The sequence below is a fragment of the Lissotriton vulgaris genome, chromosome 6 (assembly GCF_964263255.1).
Source record: "Lissotriton vulgaris chromosome 6, aLisVul1.2, whole genome shotgun sequence".
Classification (NCBI taxonomy): Eukaryota; Metazoa; Chordata; class Amphibia; order Caudata; family Salamandridae; genus Lissotriton; species Lissotriton vulgaris.
The window spans coordinates 549,384,327-549,407,120 of record NC_141694.1 but is presented as its reverse complement, the minus strand read 5'-3'; positions in this window follow the sequence as shown (position 1 = coordinate 549,407,120).

Sequence of the window (22,794 nt, the reverse complement as noted above, 5' to 3'; positions counted from 1 at the left end):
ACTACGGTGTGCCTGAGTTCAAGATGCAAGTCCAGTTCTTTTCACTCAGGCAGCAGAGCACCATAGTAGCATGGCAGCAGGGTTGTCCTTCCAAGCAGCAGAGTAGCAGAGCAGTACTTCTTCCGAGTCTTCCACTGGCCTAGAAGTGTACTGAGGAGATGTGTCTGAGGGACCACTACTTATATCTGGTACTCACTTTGAAGTGGGAAAAGCTTCTAGAATCCGACCCCTACAGTGGAGGCTGGAACTTCCTGTTTCCCTGGCCCCATTTTGACTGTGGTATGATGTGAATATTCTGAGGTAGAGCCTTTGTGATATGCAAGTGTGATAGATAACTGCTCCACCCCCTCATCCTCACAGAGGTGGTTCATCCTGCACCGAGTGTCCCTCTTTTGTCTCACTGTTTGGGAGTAAAACACAACGACCAGCTACACTTAGTCATGTCCCCCTGGATACAGGTTGCAGTCACCAAAAGTCTGGGACAAGAAAATGTCAAGTTTCTAAAAGTGGCATTTTCAGAATTGTGGCTTAAAGTCCAACTTTACCTAATAGCAATTGAAAGTTATCACTTAATTAATGTACTAAGGAATCCAATTTTATCCTATGAGAGAGGTAGGCTGTGCAGGAGTGAAAAGGAAATGTAGGGGGTTTTCACTAGCAGGACACGTAAAAGTTAAACTTACAGGCCCAACCCTTAAAACACACTGCCCTGCCCTCTGGGCTGTTTAGGGTTTAGATGTGACTTTTATGTATTATCAAGGAAGGTTTGGGTCTGGTAAAAGATTTGGGGCCAGATGTATCAAGGCTTTTGCGACTCGCAAACAGCCTTTTTGCATTTTTTCTTATGTATGTAAAAATCGCAATTTAAGGAATCGCAATAATTTGCAATTCCTTATTTTGCCACAGCATTTAAGGAATCGCAAATTTTGCGATTCCTTAAATGATATGTATGAAACATTTTTAAATTGCGAATTTGTGTTAGGATATCGCAATTTACCACCAACTTGTAGTTGGTGGTAATTTGCGATTTCTTTTAAAAATGCCCTTTTTGGCATTTGTGAGGGTGGCATGTGACACACATACATGCCCATAGGGCATGTATGTGTGCCACATGCACACACATGTAGGTTTCAGGGGTGCAGCAGGGTGTCTTTGAGACACCCCTGCACCCTTGAAATAATTCTCAAATTGCGATTAGCAAATTGCGAATTCGCAATTTGAGAATTATTGCACTATCATTCCTATGGGCCTCCTGGCCCATAGGAATGCATTGCAAATTATTCTTTATTTGCGAATTCGCAAATTGCGAATTCACAAATAAAGAATAATAAGGAATAGCAAAAAAATAGCGAATTTGTACATACATACCGTTTTGCGAATTCTAAATAGCGATTCGCAAAAAATCGCTATTTAGGATTCGCAAAACGGAATCTTGATACATCTGGCCCTTAATTTGCCCTGTTAAAATGACAATTTAAACTTAACACACTGGCTGCCCTGGCAGGTCTGAGACATGTTTGAAAGGATACTTAAGTAGGTGGCACAATAAGTGCTGCAGGCTGACTAGCATTTATTAGGATATTATAAGTAAATTAAATGTGCCAATTGGTTGTGAACCATCTAACCATGTTTAAAGGCGAGAGCACAAGTGCTTTAGCACTGGGTAGCAGTGGCTAAGTGTGAATAGACCAACAAAAATATATTTTTTGAAATGATAGTTTTCTTTACTCATCAGCACCCTCTTCCTCTATTACGCCTACTGGCATTGACTCCAGCCGTAACACCCTTCTCTCTTTTTTTGTGATCCTACTCTTCCACAATATTTTAGACCTTTTATTTACAGTTGACTTTGCTTGCTTCACATTATTTTTGTAATAATGGAAATAGTTTATCTTTTTTTTTTTACCCATGTGAACCTTCTACTGCTATCCCTCCACCCTCTGTTGCCTCTTCTCCCCTAATGGACTCATTCTAAGGGAGCAATTTTCAAAGCATCAACTTCTCCTATATTTTCAGGATCTCCACCTTTTCTTAACAACAAACTAAGATGAAAAACATCTACTGCTTCGATCTGAGTCAACCTAAAACAGGGTGTTATTGAATGAAGGAAGGTTTCCTTCCACATATAAATAAAATAGGAAACCTCTACAGCTTCCGTCTTGATCGACTTATGGCAAATTGTAATCAAAGGTTCCAAGGTTTATGGTTCTAATCCTTCATACGTAGTTCTATCAATAGTTTAGTGTCCACATTATGTTCATTGTTATTTTCATTTAGTTAACCAAATAGCTTGGGGGCAAGACCACCCTAAGGCTGACAGGTCTAACAATCTGTTATGTTTTTAGTAGACATACACAGCATCCTTATTATCCTCATCGCCAATGAAAAAGGAGATTACATCGGATACATAGCGACCGTATTTCCAGGCCACGTTCTGATCTCCACACCATGCACGAAAGGAAACTCATTTGGAAATGCATATTTGATTACAACTCAATATTCGCCTTGGAAACTATGTTAAAAACTGAACTTATTTCAGATATTATTATTTCACCAGCGATCAAGCCATTTGTTACGTTCATGACAAAGATATACATGTGTGCAATTTGACCACTTCAAAATACTGTTGCACAGTCAACTAATTTCACAAGCTATATTATCTGCTTTTCTCATACACCTAGCTCCAAGCAAAGCTTGGATTGATGGTAAGTCAATAAACAATGTTTTATGATTTTTAAAGATTTGAAAAGTTTTATGAATGTAATGATCTTACATTTATGTTTTCAAGATGATTCAGTATTTCCAAGTCAAAGTCAAATTGATATATACTCTAGGACCTCCTAGAGTTGTATGGTTTATTTTTCTGACCACTGGGACTGGAACCAAGTACTCAGGGGCTCCTTTAAAATAATTTGACACAGGGCAGCGCTGCATGCTAATTTGCTGTGCTGCCCCGCGTTAAAAGAAAAAGGCAGGAATGCACCACATCTATGAGATACGGCTCATTCATGTCCTCTTACACTGCGATGGTGCACAAGTAGCTGCCTAGCACCAACGCAGGCAACATTGCACCATGCTTCAAGGGTGCCTGCACTGAAATCAAGTAGTTTTTGGGGAGGAAGCGACACCTTCCTTCACAAAAATAATTGATACTCCACCCCCCTGGGGAGGCATAGACTTTTGACGCATTCCCAGGTTTACAGCATGTTGTAAATCTGGGAATGTGCCAAAGGCCAGATGTGTTAAGTGAGAACATCCACATATCGCAGTGTGAGAAAACACAATGACTTGGGCTGTGTTGCCTCACACCAATTCAACAAGGCCATGAATAGCCATCCTTGGTGATTTTACGTGGTCTCATAGATGTAGCTCTGCTGTGTGCGCCACCAGAACGTCATTAAAAGTGACATTCCTTTGGCGCATGGGGCCTGTAAATGAGCCCCTCAATGTGCCAACCCCACTTAAAAATCCAGTGGGACTGCAACAATACAAAACCCACTGAGCAATGTTTGCATAAAAAGAAATCAGTTTTATAAGGTAAGTCAGGGGCAATAAATAGACACCCAACCCCTCTTTTGTAAAGGAATTGACATACCATAAAAAATAACATAAGGAGCTAAACCTACCAATAGCCCCAATACCAATTACCAAATAACCAGTCAGTGAAGAAATTTCAATCATTTATTATGCAAAATACTCTATAGAGGAGCCTCTCCAGCCCTCACCCATCAGGTGCGTGGAGAAGACTACTGGCTTACATTCAAAACAGCCCATATATACTTTCAGCACAGTATATGAAGTCACCGTAAATGGAAAAACACTACTTGGCTCTTGGGCCTCGAGGAAGGATCATATATGGCACACATGATTAGTTCAAAGCGCTGCTTAGTTATAATTGGGGATGTTAGGAAGGGTGACTCCCTTTCGTCCCGGTGCCCGGGAGTGCAGGCACAGCGCCTTCAGGAATGCGCTTATCACACCCAAAGCCAGATGCAACCTTGAGTCCCAGGACAGAGGAAGAATGGTGTGCATTAAGCTGCTTTCAATAACTCAACTGGAATGGGGCCTGACAACTATTGGAGAATAACACGTGATCACTGCTCGGGATGGCACAGGCAGAGAAAAGATGGCATCTGTATGGTTCTCGACCTACTCGATGTAAACAGAACACACGAACAGCATATACCCTTATCAACTAGCTAAAACAGATGAAGGTTAGGCATTCTGCATATAAAAAGCAAATAGTATATGGATACATCATGCTAACACAATATATAGATATGACTAATACTGCTAATATAGGGGGAATTGGATTTTTATCCATCATAACCGCCCTTTCAGCATGATGTAGCTAATTAAAAGGGAAATCAGTCTTCGAAAATCCCTTCATCAATCTGCATGATATCCTTTATTTCCTGCTGAACTAATTGAGGTTTTACTGCTGCTGGAGAAGGACTATTCAGAGAAGAGGTGAGCTAAGCAGCACAGAAAGAGAAACAAGGAGGCCCACAATGTATGCAGAGACAGCAGGTGAATGTGATGCCAGCTATACCCGCTAGTACCATCAACATTTTCCATCCCCAGGTGGACAACAGACCCCAAAACCAACCAGATAAGGACCAGGTACCAGTATCTGCAATCACTTCAGAGGCCAAACAGTTTAACTTTTGAATTGCCAGATGAACAGAGGGGGCAGAGTCAGGGATATATACACAACAGGAGCTGCTGAACACGCGGCATGCTCCTCCTCGGTCAGCCAGGATGACATCTAAAACCATTCGATTCTGAAGCGAGACGAGTCTCGTCGCTTGAAGCTCTACTGTTAGATTGGTCAATATACCTTCAGTGGTATTGATCACCCTTTCGACTACTCTAGACAGACGCCTCACTTCCTTACTGGTAATGATGGCACCCCAAATAGGAAACACCCCCTTTGTAATGTCAATAAAATGCTGCTCAGGGGTATCTGTCTGATCTATGTCGGTGGTATGAATCTCTCTCTTATCTCTGACAAGTGGCAGACTCCATTGATCTAATCGATGATCCCTATGATAATTAGAGGGGGTATGTATACTGGAGGATACAAAAGGGACAAGTAACAACGGCCAGCCCAACCATGGAGAAGCCATGTATATGCATTTTCTCCACAGATAAAATATACATTAGGGGAGTCAACAATGGAGTACTACTGAAGGTGCGCAGTCGATAGGTATAATTACATCAACTTTCTCCTACTGAAATGTATCCTGCTCCCTGAACACAAAATGCTGAAGTACTGTTTAATATGGGCACTGGGATTGCTTTGCCATCTGTAACATTTCTTTCCTGAATTTGCTGAAAATACTGGGTAAAATTAAACTCTTCAAAGTTGAGTATTTCATTTTTCAACCAGGTAACATTATCGTGTTTGGTATATAAATTCATACAAGCATTTGGATCTAATGATCCCTCCCCTTCATTTCCCTGCGGGTCAAAACCTTGATGTACTTCTATGTATGCTAGGATCATCTCATAGTCTTTTTCTGAATATCGTTTAGTATCTACAGTATAATGCATGTACATCATAGATAACAACTTAAACCAAGCTTCACAACTTCCTAAATATGTCAATGGCAGAGAAATAAATAGATCATGTTTGTGCATTACAGAGGGCAGAAGGCCGCAAACCCAACAGTTTGTTGTATTCGTAGCACGATGCGTTTGATGAAGCATTTCAACAAATACATTTTTAGTATAAGTCTGACGGTGCCTTTCTTTATGCTGGGCTAAAGTATAAAATAGATGTTCTGGAGGCGGGGTAGTTTTTCCCAAGACAGTATGCATAGTATGACGAAATTCCAAATATACAAACACACTCATTAATATTATTAACAAAATCGCTATTATGACCACAAAAGCTACTTTGACACGCATGGTCCAACTAGAAAAAATAGGCATGTATGTAGGATAATAACGGGTGCAAGAGGGTGTTACTCTTCGCGAACAAAATGGGCAAAAGGGTACATCCTAGCTAAAAGTCCAAAACTGGGCAATGCAGTCCAACCTGCCAGAGGGTTCTTCTTTCCTGTGTCCTTCTAGAGCCTCACAGGCAGGCTCCTATCGTTCATCACAAAGAAAAACAAAACAAATCCTCGCGTTGTAGTTAGGTTTTTACACAACTCTTGAAGAAAATACAACCTGGCCCCTTTTTTCAGGAGATTCAGTATTTCTTTCTGAACAGAGCAAACAAAATGTTCCAGGCTCTCATTATGTTCACTCCAGTGTCTCACTCAGTACCCCAGGAAGGTTTCTGACAAACCCTATTACTTAAGTCTTTCTCTATCTCCTTCCATCTTCATATGGGGTACCGTGTTGTTTTTTGGGCCGCAGATTGTATCTAACATGGCCAGGCATTTCCCGATCAGAGAACAAAACAGAGGAGGGTACATCCGTTGCAACAGGAATATTGTGAACCTTTCGTCCAACTGTAGGGGCAACAGAATATGAGGAAATTACTGGTGCAGATGACAAAGCTCCTTCCGAGCCCACTGCTCCTTCTCCTTGCCCCTCTCCAACTTCCAGGGTATCAGAAAAAGAGACAAATCGAGGGGCTCATTCGCTCTCCTGGGTCAAAATTCCTTCCTGGTTTCGCTGATCATAAGGAAGCGGGAGAGGCAACTTTTTAACGTGGGAGACATGGATCCAATGTCTCTTACTGTCCACCTTCAACGCATCCGCGTGACCAAAAGAATCTGGTGAGGCTTGGACCACCGAGGGTCCAAGCTGGATTTTCGCTGATAGTTGCAGACCAAGACCCGCTGTCCTGGCTCCAAACGATGTCCGGGACCCTACGACAGAGGCTGCAATACTGCTGATACCTGTTGATGAATGGAACCGCGATCTTTAGTCAAAGCATACAGATAATCTGTCATCAAAGGATAATCAATATCACAAAACGTTCTGGGTCTCGGGACACCCCAAACATTGGCTGGTCGTCCAAAGACGACCTCATATGGTGACAGGCCAGATCGAGAATGTGGGGTAACTCGTAAAGACATCAATGCTAATGGTGGGGCATCGGGCCACTTCAGCCCAGTACCCTCTTGAATTTTGGCTAGTTACAATTTCAGTATTCCATTATACTTCTCAACCAGTCCAGCAGACTGGGGGTGTCATGCAGCATGAAACTTCTGCTTAATTTGCAACCAATTACAAACATGACTGATAAGATCTGCAATGAAGTGTCCCCCGTTATCTGTCCAGATCACCCAAGGTAATCCATAACGTGGGAAGAACTCCTCTATCAAAGCTTTTGCTGTAGCCAGAGCAGTATTTTTTCTTGGTCGGGTAGGCCTCCACCCATTTACTAAAGGCGCACACCACGACCAGGATATACTTTAGATTATTCACACGCTCCAGTTGGATATAATCCATTTAGAGCACCTCAAAAGGCAAAGATGGGTGGTGCAAAGTTCCCACTAAGAACTATTTCCCTGCCTCCAGGATTGTCTCGTAAACAAACCATGCAATATTGAACCAAATGGGCAGCAGTCTTTGGGATATTAGGATTATTCCACACAGGATCCAAAAGTGCACAAATGCCTTTTGCCCCGATGTGTGCTGAACCATGTGCCATAGTTACTACAGCATTAACCAATGCATTGGGCAACAACCATCTCTGTTTTTCCGTCAAATCAACACAACAATCGTTTTCATCTAATCTCCCCATTTCCTTTTCCCAGTGGGCAAGTTCAGCAGGAGTAGCTTCTTTCTGTATCTCTCGGACACTCTCCATAGTGTTGTCAAACATCTCTGTTTCCGCAACCCACCTAGCAGAGGTAGTTATAAACATCGAAGACATTTTGGATTTGGCAGTTTCCTTTGCTACCTGATCGGCAAAAGCATTTCCCTCACCTATCTCATATACTACTGCCTTATGTGCACTGTATTTAACTACAGCCATCTTCTCTGGTAATGTCAATGCATGTTGTATTCTTTGACCATGGGAAGTGAGAAAACCTCTCTCCGCCCACAGTCGACCTAAACTATGAGCCACACCAAAGGTGTATTGGCTATCTGTGTAAATGTTTACTCTCAATCCTTCACTCAACTCACAGGCCCGCAGCAATGCCACTAACTCAGCTGCCTGTGCTGACTGATAGGGTACTTGAGAAGCCTCAACTACAGTGCGGAGGGTCGTAATCGCATATACAGCTGTTGTCGTTCCATCTGGTAACTTGAAACAAGAGCCATCCACATATAATCCCCCTTGGGGGTCAGATAGAGGAATGTCTGTGAGATCTACCCGTCCCTTCGTCTCTTCTTCGGTCCGAAATATACAATCATGTATGTCATTATTTTTCTCGTCCGAAGGAAGGGGTAGTAACGTGGCAGGTTTCAGAGTGGCACACCACTTAATTGTAATATGGGAGCAAACAAAGTCAATTAGTATCCAGTAAGACGCGCACTCTTAAGGTGCTGGGTCTTCGTTTTGTTCAATAATGTATCCACAACGTGCGGTACCATCACTGTAAGGTCAGTATTCCGAACAAGCCCTTCCGACTGTCGACTGGCCACCGCGACTGCAGCAGCAGCCCTTAAACAGCTAGGGAGGGCTCTGGAGATGTTATCCAACACCGCCGAGAAATAAGCACAAGGTCTTTGCTTACCAGCAAGTCCTTGTGTTAACACAGAAAGCGAACAACCGTCCACCTCGTGTATATAAAGCACAAAAGGTAGTCAGAAGTACCCAAGACAGGTGCAGAACAAAGCGCAGATTTTAAAGAGTCAAAAGCTTCCTGACATTCATCAGTCCAGGGTAGAGGTTCATGCACATCTTTAGTGGTTAAGCACAAGAGAGGTTTAGTCAGAAGAGAAAAATTAGGAATCCATTGGCGACAGTAAAAGATTATACCAAGAAATGCACGAACATCACGCTGAGTACGAGGTACAGACATGTTAGAGATGGTAGTCACACGTTCAGGGGTTAGTCTCCTCCCCTCTTTCGACAGTAGATGACCAAGATAAGTCACCTCCTGTCGACAATATTGGAATTTGGAGAGGGATACCTTATTACCATTTGCTGCCAAATGAGACAACAATTTAACAGTGGCTTCCTTGCAACCTTCCTCAGTATCAGACGCCACCAACAGATCGTCTACATACTGGAGGAGAACATTACCAGGGGGCAGGGTCAAATCATCCAATACTGATTTCAAAGCTTGGCTATAAAGGCTAGGACTCTCAATGTACCCCTGGGGAGCGCGACAAAACTGGAAGCTGCGCCCAGATAAGGAGAAGCCGAAAATATGACGGCTATCAAGATGGATCGGAATGCTAAAGAAAGCATTCTTTAGATCAATAAATGAGAAATACTTGGCAGTGGGAGGAATCATAGTGAGAATAGTAGTGCTTTTAGAAACCACAGAGTACTGCTGCACAACTATTTTATTAATTTCTCGCAGGTCAATTACAAAACAGTAAGTATCAACATGGTCGGGATCACTTCCAACAGGGGCCTTTTTCAAAATCGGCAATATAGGACTATTACAGTCATTGGCAGCCGTTTTTTCCACTACGCCCTTATTAATCAGGTCCTGGATAATAGCGAGCAGAGCCCTTTCACCAGCCAGTGGCATTTTGTATTGAGGTATACTTGGTAAACGAACATTTGGTTTCATAGTAATAGAAACAGGCGAAATCTTCAATAGATCAACATCCGTATCCCCGGTCGACAACAGGGTCGATGGGATAGCAGCGAGCTCCGGAGGAAGGGATTATTTTTAGTGAAGCATTGCAGTGTATGTTTACCAGGAGATTGTATGGTCAAATAAACAGCATCATGGGAACAATGAATCTTTGCATGCAGTTTCTTTAGCAAATCCAACCCTAATAGATTTTCTCCGCAATGTGAAGCTAACAAAAACAGAGAGTCCACTGTGACAGGACCAATTGTAAATGGGATAGGCTTAGAAATGGGGCTCACCACTGGGATTCCAGAAAATCCCACAGAAACATTATTCTGCTCGGACAGAGCAGCCCCTGGGACCAGCGAACAAGCAATAGAGCTATTCATTGCACCCGAAACAACTAGAAAGTTTTCAGAAGTCCCCATCAATCGCCCTCTCACATAAGGCCCTTGCTGATCAACGGGTACTGACACCTGTCCCCCACTCTGTCCGTGGCTGTCCTATGGGTAAACATACCCATCGGACCCCTCGATCACACATTCTTCATTGTAATACTGCCTTCCATTCGGATTATCAAAGTAATTCTTTTCTGACTCACCGTGCGTTGCTTCTTCTCTTCGCATATCACTTTGATCCACGCCTCCTCAGAGTGGGGGACAGGCGTCCTGTTCGTGTTTGTTTTCTTTCTTGGTTACATTTGCTTGGGGTTTAATAGTTCAACATAGCTTTACCCTTTAGCGCTCATGTCTGTTTTACTTTTCTAGCAAACGCCACGTTAACTGAGTCTCTCTTTGCCACCTGACGCGGAGAGATTAACCTATAACGAAGGTATTCTAAACAATATATTGCCGTCATTTTGCTGCGTTATTAGCCCATATAAACGCCTTTTGAAAATTCTTATGTTGTGAATATCACCGTTTTTGACAACACAGTAGTAATGGTTTATATGCAGACTCAATAACTTATTGCAGATTAACCCATGCGCGATAACTGTAAGATATTCTCCCTTGCGCTATCACAACCCACTCTATTTTCACGCTTGCTAATGATAATGCTGCTCTTAAAGAGACCTGAGCGACCATTAAGTGCTCCAGTGTTCCCTTTACACAGTGAACCGACCTACCACTTGTTCTTCTCTTCTAAGCTTTAGTTTCATACCAGTGCCCCCATTATGGTGCACACCACATAGAAATAACCATTTGAGAACAATTCAATGAGTTACTTCTTTGCTAACTACAGAAATTATTTGTATGTACGCTATATGCCTTTATTATTGTGACATTTAGAATCCAAATGTTTGACAATTTTTGTTTCTACAATACAGGAATCTCAGTATGATAATTTCATACATCCCAATGAACACTGCACTAATGGTGTGAGTATTAATTTTTGTCTTGTCCTGACGAAAGCTCTACAGACCCTCACGGGCCCAATAGAGCTGAAACATGTCGACCTACCTATAGAGATATATGGTAATCCTGTAACTCGATTACCGAATATACCACTATTCTTTTTTTAAATTTACATTGTGCACCTTCTTATAATAAATTTTGGTTTTTGGTGTTACACTGTTTTTTATGAACCTAATTTGTGGCTCTGTACATTATCCCTCTGGATCTGTCCCCACAATTTCTGGACACTTCTACACTCACCAGAGGTTGCCTCGGGTGAGGCAGGCATATAGCACGTTATTTGACAACCCAATGACTATGCCATGACGTTAGAGAAGGGGTGGATAAAAGATACACCGCAACATCAAAATCACAGCGTCTATGAGGGTTGTCAACAATAACCATTGGTTATTGTAGATACAAGTGTCCATTCCCAACTTTTTGATGATTACGGTACCTATTCAGGGGAACTGAATGGACGTGAATTCCTTTTCCCTCCCTTATGATAAAAGTCTATTATTCACCAAACAAGTCCGTGGAGCATCTGCCCGTGCAGCCACAATGCTGCCCCGTCAGACCCACAAAGTTCTCCGTGGTACATCGACCACCAAATCCAATACAGTTAACTGCTTCAAAGCACTGCTCAACAGCGCGTTCCCAAAAAACATCAATAACAATTCACTCACCTGGTGCACGCAGGTACAATTGCGTATTCTCCACTGCCAACTCCTGAAGACCAACACAGTCAGCTCCTTGGTTATGCCCGTGGGACTCCGGCGAAGGATCACCAGCAGCTGGGGCTCCCTGATCGCGAGAGCGGAGTAAGTCAGAATCTCTGGTCAGTCCACCCACTGGGCCAGGGCTCCCCTTTCTTTGTCCTTTTTACCCGGGTACGGGAGGACGACCCCAACGCAGAGTCCCACCAGAGTCGCCAACTGACGTACCATAAAAAAATAACATAAGGAGCTATATCTTCCAATACCCCCAATACCAATTACCAAATAACCAGTCAGTTGGCAGTGAAGAAAGTTCAATCGTTTATTATGCAAAATACTCTATAGAGGAGCCTCTCCAACCCTCACCCATCAGGTGCGCGGAGAAGACTACTGGCTTACATTCAAAACAGCACATATATACTTTCAGCACAGTACATGGAGTCACCATAAATGGAAAAACCCTACTTCGCTCTTGGGCCTCGAAGAAGGATCATATATGGCACACATGATTAGTTCAAAGTTCTGCTTAGTTATAATTGGAGAGGTCAGGAGTTCATCCCGGTGCCCGGGAATGCAGGCACGGCACCTTCAGGAATGCACTTATCACACCCAAAGCCAGATGCTACCTTGAGTCCCAGGACATAGGAAGAATGGTGTGCATTCAGCTGCTCTCAATAACTCAACTGGACTGGGGCCTGACAACTATTGGAGAATAACATGTGATCACTGCTCGGATATGGCCTACTCGATGTAAGCAGAACACACGAACAGCATATGCCCTTATCAACTAGCTAAAATAGATATAGGTTAGGCATTATGCATATAAAACGCAAAGAGTATATAGATACATCATGCTAACGTAATATATAGATATGACTAATACTGCTAATATAGGGGGAATTGGATTTTTATCCCTCAGAATAACACAGTCAAAAAGCACTAGGAAACAAAATATCCATTTAATGTTTATTTTAAACTCCTAACCTTGTACATATGATATGAATTGTAACCACACAGAAAACAAACAGTAAGATAGTGAAGAAGTGTATAAGTAACGAGAACAACAGTAAACATTCCAATATGGTTATAGTATGTTGTAGTACCAACACCCTTGTTGGATGATTTCTAGGCAGTATGCTAGTTCTAGCCGTTAAGTAAACAATTTGCCCAATTATGTTTCAAAAGTGGTGCTGCTCGCATACCTGTTTTCAGAACAATATCTCCTTATTGTTCTGTGTGAATAGCAAGAATTTGTCCGGTGTTGATGGTCCTGATGCTCATTATAGCATTCTGAGGGGTGTGTTTTAAATTTGTGTGTCATTAAGCCATAATTGCTGGGACTTTTTCATGGTCTGATATCCATGTGTGAATTGTGTATACCAGTTTTTTATATTGTTTCATTAGGTAAGCACCTTCTACTTTCTTGCTAGACAGTGTCAGATTTTCGACATGTATGATTCTTTAGCAACACTGTAAGTAAAACTAACTTTTTCCATCAATTTGCCTGGTAGAATTCTATCAGAAACTCAATATTTGTTGTTCGAACCTGAAAGTTGGTCAAACATGTATCATGCAAAAAGTCTACCCAACAACTGAAATGTTCAGTCTTTGTCTCAGTGCTCCCTATTAAAAAATGGCCTCTTCAAATGGCTGATCCAATAACAAAACTGCAATGTAATGTTACTTTATGTAGTTTTGAAGGGATATATTATTTTGGTCATTGCAATACTGCCCAAGATCTCCTAGCACGCTCCAATTAATTATTGTGGTAATTACAATGCCTCAGTTACTCTTCCCAGTCCATGTGCTAGTGTGCCTGAAACTGAAGTCAATAGATCAATATTACGGGGGTACATTCAAGGGAGGCATTTTAAATGTATTTTGCTGCAACAAACTGACAGTAAGTAGTGTTTTTAAAAAGAACTGTGTGATATGATGCTGGGATAGTGAGTGAAGAGATTGCTAATTCCGTGTAATATGTGGCAAATAATTAGGTGGTCATTTGCTGTACAGACCGAATTAAGTGCAGTCTCATCCCCTTTCTACCACGGTACCGCGTTCGTTCATTTTTTTATGATACAGCATCCATGAAACTAATCTGGTTCCTATTTCATATTCTTAATCTAAACCTTCTGGTCTTCCCTGTGATGCATTATACACCAAAAGCAGAGAAACCATCTCTTTGAGGATTAATCCTCCTTGCGTCCCTTGTTCATTTCCAAAGTGTCTGATGAGGGGAGACAGCATCACAGAAAAGCGATTTTAAAAAGTACATCACACAAGGAATCGCAGAGAAGAAGTGGGATTCTGTGAAATAGCACATAAAACGCCAACTAAAAAACACAGGTTACAATATTAAAACATTTCATGTTGAAGCAGACTTTTCAAAACACAAAAAAGACATTAAAAGCTTCAAATAATGCAGATGCTAGGAGAGTTGTGCGACAGGCCATGGAAGCTAAAGAACAAGCTGCTAGAAAAGAAAAAACAGCAACTTCAAAACATCTGTGAACTTTCATATACAAGTATTGAGGCCTTGCCTGTATCAGCGGGCTCTTCAGGCTCTGGCGGAAACTAATCGATATCAAAATATCTTTTCAGCAGTGATGATACTTAAAGAACAACATTGTGAACAGCTAGATTTAGGCCACATAAAAAGCTACAATAGTATATACAGAAACACGGCAGTCCAAACCTTTTATTGCATTTCAAGGACATTTTAAAGCAGAGAGGCTCAGGGTTTAAGGGTTGAGAAGACTGCAGGGCCCCTCTTCAAAGTCAGGCAGAGCAGTATGTCTGAGTGCGACTCGTTTTTCCTTGTGGCAGAAGGTGGTGGACTTACACTTGCATTTCCGGGTGTCTGAACCCGGATCTGGTTTACGGCTCAAAAAACCCTCCTACACCACTGCCCGGTTGAAAGTAGCGATGTCCACCCTCCTGCACGGCTACAATCCATCACCCCTTATCCAGTCACTCATCATAACTGCTAGATGTTGTTTAAGTTCTTATTTAAAATGTGGTCTTACCTGGGGAGCAGCATTTGCCAATGTTGTCTTATGACTGAATCTTTTAATATATGTACACTGGTATTTGGATACGATCAGTTGTTATGATCTTTTTTCTATGCATGTATAATGTCTCTAGCACTGTTCACGTTTATGGTTCTTTGAACGAAAAAAAGTTAATATGATGATGATGATGAAAATCTCTAGTTGTTTGCTTTTCTTAGAGGTATAAACAGGTATTCCAAATGTCCCATCCAGTGAATTTGGTAAAATAGTATAATGTTACGAATAAGTTGCAATATAGAAATGTTGAAGGTGTGGTGGAAACCGTCTTTTGGATTCTTTTGTACCAGCAACATCCAGGGCCGGCTCTAGGCTCATGGTGGCCCTGTGCAGGGAGCGTAGGTGGGGGCCCCGGAAGAGGGGTCCGGACGGGGAGGAGCTCAGGAAGGTGTTTAATTAATACGTCCAGAAAAGTCGTTAGATGATTGACCAGTACCTGCGGCTGCTCCTACCCTTCCGAATTCGTCTCAGAACGATACAATTTAGGAGGAGGAGGGCATTGTGACACACAACATGAGGGACTGGGCGCACAGACAGCTGCAGTGCCAGGGCCATGACAGGGGCACCGGACCCCCACTGCTGATCTTACAAACAGTAACACAACATTTTCACGACTACTGCTTTTAAGGCACCAGCAACATTTGATGATTGCACACAACAGTGCCTGTAATATTCAGATCGATTCATTGAATTTATTGTGGTCTAATATGTGATGAGGTTATAGGTCACCAATGCTCCTTTGCGCTGCCCGTAGCTTCTCGCTACCGGTGCTCTGCTTCACGAGGCAAGTAAAGACCACTATCCTCTTCAACTCTATATGCCAAGGGAATGCCCCGGCTTGTCCAGCACCGAGATGCTGCTGGGGAGGCCCCCGGCCGAGGACTCCTGGGGCAACGTGGAGGCCCTATCGTCAGCAGCAGGCACACAGTCCTCGGGGCACAAAAATAACCTAATCCCTAAATAAATGTTACATTATTTAATGTGCTTTTGTAATATGAAATGAAACATTTGTTTTGCTTCAAACTAGTTTTGTTTTTAAAAGACTATTTTACTGTCATTTAAATATATATCCAAGTCATTACTCTCTCAACCACCTGTAACATATTTGGCTTGCAAAATGTTATTGTAATTAACAGGTCTTACAATTCCCATAACGATTTCCATTTCTTGCAAGTAATTAACATGGAATTCAATTCAATTTACGTATTGTAGAGTCATTTTGAAGGGGAGGTTTGATTCTAATGCACGCCTATATTTACTGTGCGTTTTACGCTTTCTCGGTTGAGCTGCTATCATGGTGTTCTGGTCCATTACTGTTCATAAATGCAACACACGAGCCCACGTTTAATTATTCCATTACGTTTTTAAGATATCAACAAATAGCAATGAAAAGTAAAGGTCGGGATTGTGCTGTGTTCATTGTGATGACAAGGTGGGGCATAGGAGTGAGTGATTATGTGTGAAGTGCATGGCACACCATGAAGTATGCAACGAGAGCATAGGTCAAATGTCTTGGGAAAGGTCCAATATCAATTTAAGTGACACTGACTATTAATAATTATTGTCGCCACACGCCCAACACTTTTTATCCAACTAAACAACAACAGGATGTGATGCATAAAACAACAGGCACGTGCCCAGTTCAATAGCCTATTTTAAAAGCTCTTTTTCTTTTTATGTAGACTCAGTAACCACACAGAGCAGTGTGAAATGGTCTCTGTTTTGCCCCGGTGCAAAAACAATCATGTGGAATGTACTGGAGCAAACTTTATTTCCTCTTCCCCGCCGCGGTGCAATGTTAGTCTATATACCTGCAGTGTGCAGTGGTGCAAGTCCGGAGCTGTCGTCCGCTCGCTGAGACCTGCTCAGTTCCAAATAGGGTCGGGGAACGAACCGGAGTAGTCGGACACACAGCAGGTGTTCTCTGTGAGATCGTCGGTGGTGGCGCGCAGGTAATGAACACAACGTTTCTTTCTTTATTCTCGATGGCTGTGATGACGCACGCACTCTCCCGTCTCGTGACCTGAGTCCAGACCACCATCACTCGTGACCCCCGGGCGTGACGTCGCGTAACGTTACCAGCACTGTGCACGTGCAGTGAGTTGCTTGCGCACTGCGCACAGGCAGCGCACGCCGCGGGTGCTGTCCCAGGGCCGTCACGTCATTGGTAGTGCTAAGAGATTGACGGCCCTGGGACCCAAACTGCTGGCTGCCTGACTCTGGGAAACTGGAAAGTGAAACTACTACCAGCACAGCAGGTATACAACAACGGCGCTGGCCGCCGGCCGCTGCCATTGCTAGCCGGGGTCGGAGCCGGAGGCCGCCAAAAAATCCTGCCAGGGGGCCGCCAGTGCCACGAACGGATCCTCGTTGTGGCGGCCCCTGGGGTTTGGAGGCCCTGTGCAGGTGCACAGTTTGCACATGCCTTGGGCCGGCCCTGCAACATCTATCTCAGCCAATCAGGCTGTTCCCCTTCACTGCCATTTAATCCTCGGCTTTAAAACCATTCTAGCCATCGCTATATTTAAAAATCAAAAACAAAACACATAATGGATGAGCTGATTATATAGTGAATTGGTGAGATTAGATTGATTCATAATTGCAGTTTGGGTGGGTTACTGCTTCTATGAACATTTCGTACATTATCCAAACACAATGATAAATAAAAATGTGAATCATATTGCAGTGTAGCAATGTCACAATATACCATGATAGTCCGGTGATATTTTATCTATTTTGCATTTATTGGACAGATCTACACAGAGTGAACGCTTTACATGAAACATAACATGGAAGAGAATGCAAGTGAGTAGGATACAGAGAAGCAATAATGAAAATAACAAGAGAAAGGAAGTGACATTTGTGAAGCTCACTTACGAGAATGTGATAGGCGCAAAGTAGTAGTCATCAGGTTTTTCCTCATGGAAAGAAATTTGTTTTGGGGTAAGTTTGTTAATAATTCTGATTTTTGCTACCAGATTATATCAGCCTCTTGGAGCCATACTTGAGATGGCTGGCTTTTTTAATGTATTTATTTATGCAATTTTATATAGCGCGGACTTTACCCGAAGGCGTCAGAGCGCTTCACAAAAGGAACAGAAATGATACAAACTGAGAACATTACACGAACAACAGATTGCAAAAGCATACGTTACGTTACATATGGTAAAGTGATAATTGTGAGCAAACAAAAATACATGAGGTAGTAAAAATTGTGAGCAACCAAAATACATGAGGTAGACAAGGTAATAGTGACACTTGTGAGCAAACAAAATACATGAGGTAGTAAAAATGTGAGCTGCCAAAAATACATGAGGTAGTAAAAAGTGCACAGGAGGAAAAAGTGACAAGTGTGCAGGCTACAAGAGAAAATAAGAGTATAACTTGCGGTATAATACTGCAATATATGCTAGACACTCATGCACAAGAACAAACGTTATGTAGGCAAAGGTGGCACTTGTGCAAGTATCAAAGGTATAAAACATGTGAGAGGAAGCAAACCGTGTGTTACAGGGGCAAAGTGGTGAGTGCAAGTTGCAAGAGGGTACCAAACACAAGTACATGGCTAATACTGCAATAAAAGGCAAACACTCTAACCACAAGAGCACACTGGGAAGGCACTTCCATGGACATGAGAAGTAGAAATTTTCAGTAGTGGGAGGTCTTTTGATTTTAAAATACTTGATAACCATCAAGCAAGATTTCACTCCTCACTATGACTACAGTTGTGCCACATCTGTTTAATGTGTGCCTAAGCCGTTGAGGGTATTGGAAATATTTTGGAAGAAATAGTATTAGAATTGTGCTGATGATCCGCAAATTTTTATTAAACACACTTTCTGCCCAAAAACAGAAAAAATTGTCTCAGGATATCCTTTCTTGGAAATTAACAGGAAGATATTTGAAAATAAATCCTGATAAGACAGAGATTATGGTGGTTGGTGAACCTCTGGCTGCCTTGATAAAGGAAATCTGCACTACCTCCTTAGGTCATTGGTAGGAGATTCACCCTAAACTACAAAGTCTAAGGGGCATATTGACAAGGACAAGCAAAAATTATCGGTAAACGTGCTTAGCACGTTTTTCATTATCGCTGTCTATCACTGGAATACATCGGCGTGTTAGCGGTGAATCAGCAACGCTTAGCTCACAGGCGATGTCAAATCCTGCAATAGTCAGCAATAACCGGCAATAACGTTGGAAATGCAGTGCTAATTGTACATCGCTACTGAACAGCTAGCTAATAGGCAAGTGTGCACTTAACCATTCAATACACCTCCAATGCCAAATGATGGTTAAGTCAAGAATAAAGCAAGTGTTAAAATCCTGCGATAACCCCGCTTAGTGCAACTTTTTTATTGCATTGTGGGTACAGCTGCATTGTACGTAGCGAGTAGTTGTGTCTGCGACTATTTCTATGTAGGTTAAGGGAGGAATGCCTACTTTGCATGTCATTAGCAATGTATATCGTTGACATGCAAAGTGGAGGAAAGACGGGTGCTAACTCTAGGAAACACTCGTTAGCGTGCCCTTGATAATAGAGCAATAATTAAATCGCCGCTTTTTGGCCAAAAACGGCCGCTAAAGCGGTGTTATTGGGCTTGAAAATATGCCACCAAGACTTACAATGCACCCTAAGCTGTCTATGAGTAACTAGTTATGGGAAGGGCTGGTCTTCCCCATCTTCATCTTCTTAAAACAATGGTCATGTTCCCAACCTCCACTAAAACGGTGAATAGTTTTCCATATCATTCATAACATCCAAGTACACTAGTGGTGATGTATCCTCACGTCTAATATTGAAGTCTTCGCCAACACTAACCATGTGAACTCCCGCCTTCCCAGATGCTTGTCCTCCAAATAACACATCTGGCTACATCCTGTTACTTCCTAATCTGGCCGACGGTGCCTGCTAGGCACCGCCACCACCGGTCTGCCAGGCAAAGATTGCCTGTGGCAGATCCGTGGCGGGTGGTCTTTGCGCCCGCCACTGTTGCAGTGAGATTACCCCTGCCATCGTAATGTGGCAGGGGGGAAATTGCTTTCGGATGGGGGAAGGCCCGCTACCGCACTGCTGGCATTGGCGGGCCTTCCGCCATCGTAATGACCACCTCATTATTGAGCCACATATATTTACACTTTCAAGGCATACTATAATTTATTTTTTGGGTGTAAATTTGAAGTTGTATATTAAAATGAAACAGAAAAATTATGTGGAAAGGGGACTTTGTGAATCACTATGAGAATTGCTTCTCATGAGAGCATGCCCTGGGCCCAGTCATCATGGCCAATGAATTTTATATTAGAAGTCTCACTGGCGAACATGTCTCTTTTGCCTCAAAACAATGAGCATATGTTTTCAGGAAAATACCAAGGGTTTACAACGGAAGCGCGTGCATTCTTGTTTGTCTAGTAGGCCATATTTCTCACATTAAGATTTATGAAAAAAAATTCAAAAAATGAGTGTCAACCTCAAAGATTGGACAAGGCATAGAAACAGCTATAAAATATTCATAGTTTGCGCCACAGACCGCCCTCGTTATCCAAGCATCAAAGAAGGACAGTTTATCCCCCTTCATACCATTTAGGAAACAATAAAGAACAGAAGAAGCCTGCTTGACTTTTCTTTTAACTAGTTTCCTAAATGTGTATTTTTTTGTTTTGGGTGGTATATTACAAACTTGCGTATTCACTCTCTTACAGCAATCCACCAGCTCAAGTATTTGAACCTGATTACGAGCAGATGTTGCTCAGGCGCTTTAGAATATCCTATCGGAATCTTTGAACACAGCTGGCAGCCAGACTCTTATCAGTGCATGCAACATCCTACTCGCAGAGTGTGGAAATGAAATAAAGAGGTAGAATTCTAAAAACGTAATATGCTGTTCTGATGCTAAGGCTGTAAATGTGCACATCCTGGGCCTTTCATTAATCAAGTGTCAAAGGAAACAAGGTTAAGAGCAGTGTTCTATGGTATACTAACTGGTAATTACACTTCTCTTTGATGAAGGCATTATAGAACAAACAAAGGACTATCGTGACTCGTGACTGGCACACGTTTTGTTGATTGGAACACAAGGTCTTCTTAGGCCCTCATTATGAATGTCTCAATTCTTAGTGGACACTGAGGCTTTAACTCTTAAATGGCCGAACTTTCGCCAATCTTAGGGTTTACAAGTACACTCAGTATTGGTAACTCTAGGGTTTGGGAAACAGCGGCCCATTGACAGGGCCACTCCTAACGAGGGCCTCAGAGTCGGCAGTTCAGTTCCGGAGAAGCTAAATCAATCTTACTTATATACAAAGTCTGCAAGAAGTCTTGGTTGAGTTTTTTTTTTGTTGAGTTTTATAGAGCGCGAACTAGACCCAAGTTATCATACAACTTTACACGAGCACCTGTGGCTTTACAGACTCAATCAATCAATTAATCAGGGCGTTTAAGGTGCGCTACGCACCAGTGAGGGTCTGAAGGCGCTGGGGGGGAGGGGGGGATGCAGCTCTGGTCAGTCAAAGAGCCAGGTCTTCAGGGTCTTCCTGAAAATGTGCAGGGTGGGGGCACATCTGATGTCAATCAGGAGCTCGTTCCAGGTCTTGGTCATGATGCAAGAGAAGGTTCTTCCACCCGTTCTTGCTCTGCAGATGTGTGGGGGTTTGGAAAGGGCGAGATCGGCAGATCGGAGGTTCCTCTTGGGTACGTGGAAGGAGATTCTATTGTTGAGATTTTGGGGTCCATTGTTGGAGGCATTTGTAGGCATGGCTGAGTATCTTGAAAGTTACCCTCTTCTCGACGGGGAGTCAGTGGAGGTTACGCAGGTTTTGGGAGATGTGTTCGTGTTGAAAGATGCCGAGGACAAGTCTGGCTGCGGTGTACTGTATGGTCTAGTTTGTGGAGCAGAGACTTGTTGATCCCGGGTGTTTCCGTAGTTCAGTCTGCTGGTTTTGCTTGCGTGGGTGACAGTCTTTCTTGATATGTGGGGATCCATGTGAAGGTCTTTTGGAGGATGCAGAGGGTGTTGACACAGGTGGAGGCGACGGCGTTGAACTGTATGTTCATGGACAGGTTGGAGTCGAGTACAATGTCGAGGTTTTGGGTGTGGTTCATGGAGCTGGCGGGGGCTGCTGAGGACAGTGGGCCACTAGGTGTTGTCCCATGCAAAGGGGGAGGCTCCAAGGACGAGGACCTCTGTCTTCTATGAGGTGAGCTTCAGGCAGAAGCTGCTTATCCAGGATGCAACGTCCTTCTTTCCTTCCTGGATGTTGAGTCTGGTGGTGAGTGGGTCCTTGGTGAGGAAGAGGATGAGCTGGGTGTCTTTGGCTTAGGATACTATGCTGAGTCTGTGCTCTCTGAGCATGGCGGCGAGGGGGGCAATGTAGATGTTGAAGATGGGTCGGTAGTTCTTGAGGTCTGTTGGAAACTGTTGAGGGCTTCTTGAGTAGGGGTCTTACTTCTACGCATTTCCAGTCATCAGGAAAGATGCGTTTTTTTAAAGGTGGCGTTGATGGTGTGTTGTAGTTCCGGTGCGATCGGGCGGTGGCTCTATGGAAGATGTACGGGTCCGTGGGTACTCCTGAGTGCATGCATTTCATGGTCGATGTGGTGTCTTCGGTAGTGACTGGGGTCCAGGAGGAGATGGTGGGCTGGCTGGCGTTGCTGGAGGAGGGAGTGGTTACGGAGTCAGGTCATTGAAGTTGTCGTAGAGACCCTTGATTTTCAGATGAAAGTAGGAGCCAAGTGGGAGCCAAGCTTCTTGCAGAGGTCCTGAAAAGGGGTGATGACTGTGGTTTCGCTGGGGGGGTTGGTGAATTCCTGGATGATGCTGATGAATTGAAGGAGTTGGCGAGGATCTTGTCCTGGATGAAGGTCCTTTTAGTGGATCTGATGCGTTGGTGGCATTCTGTCATGGCATTCTTGTAGGTGGTACAGTATTCCGATGATGTGCTGTTTCTCCAG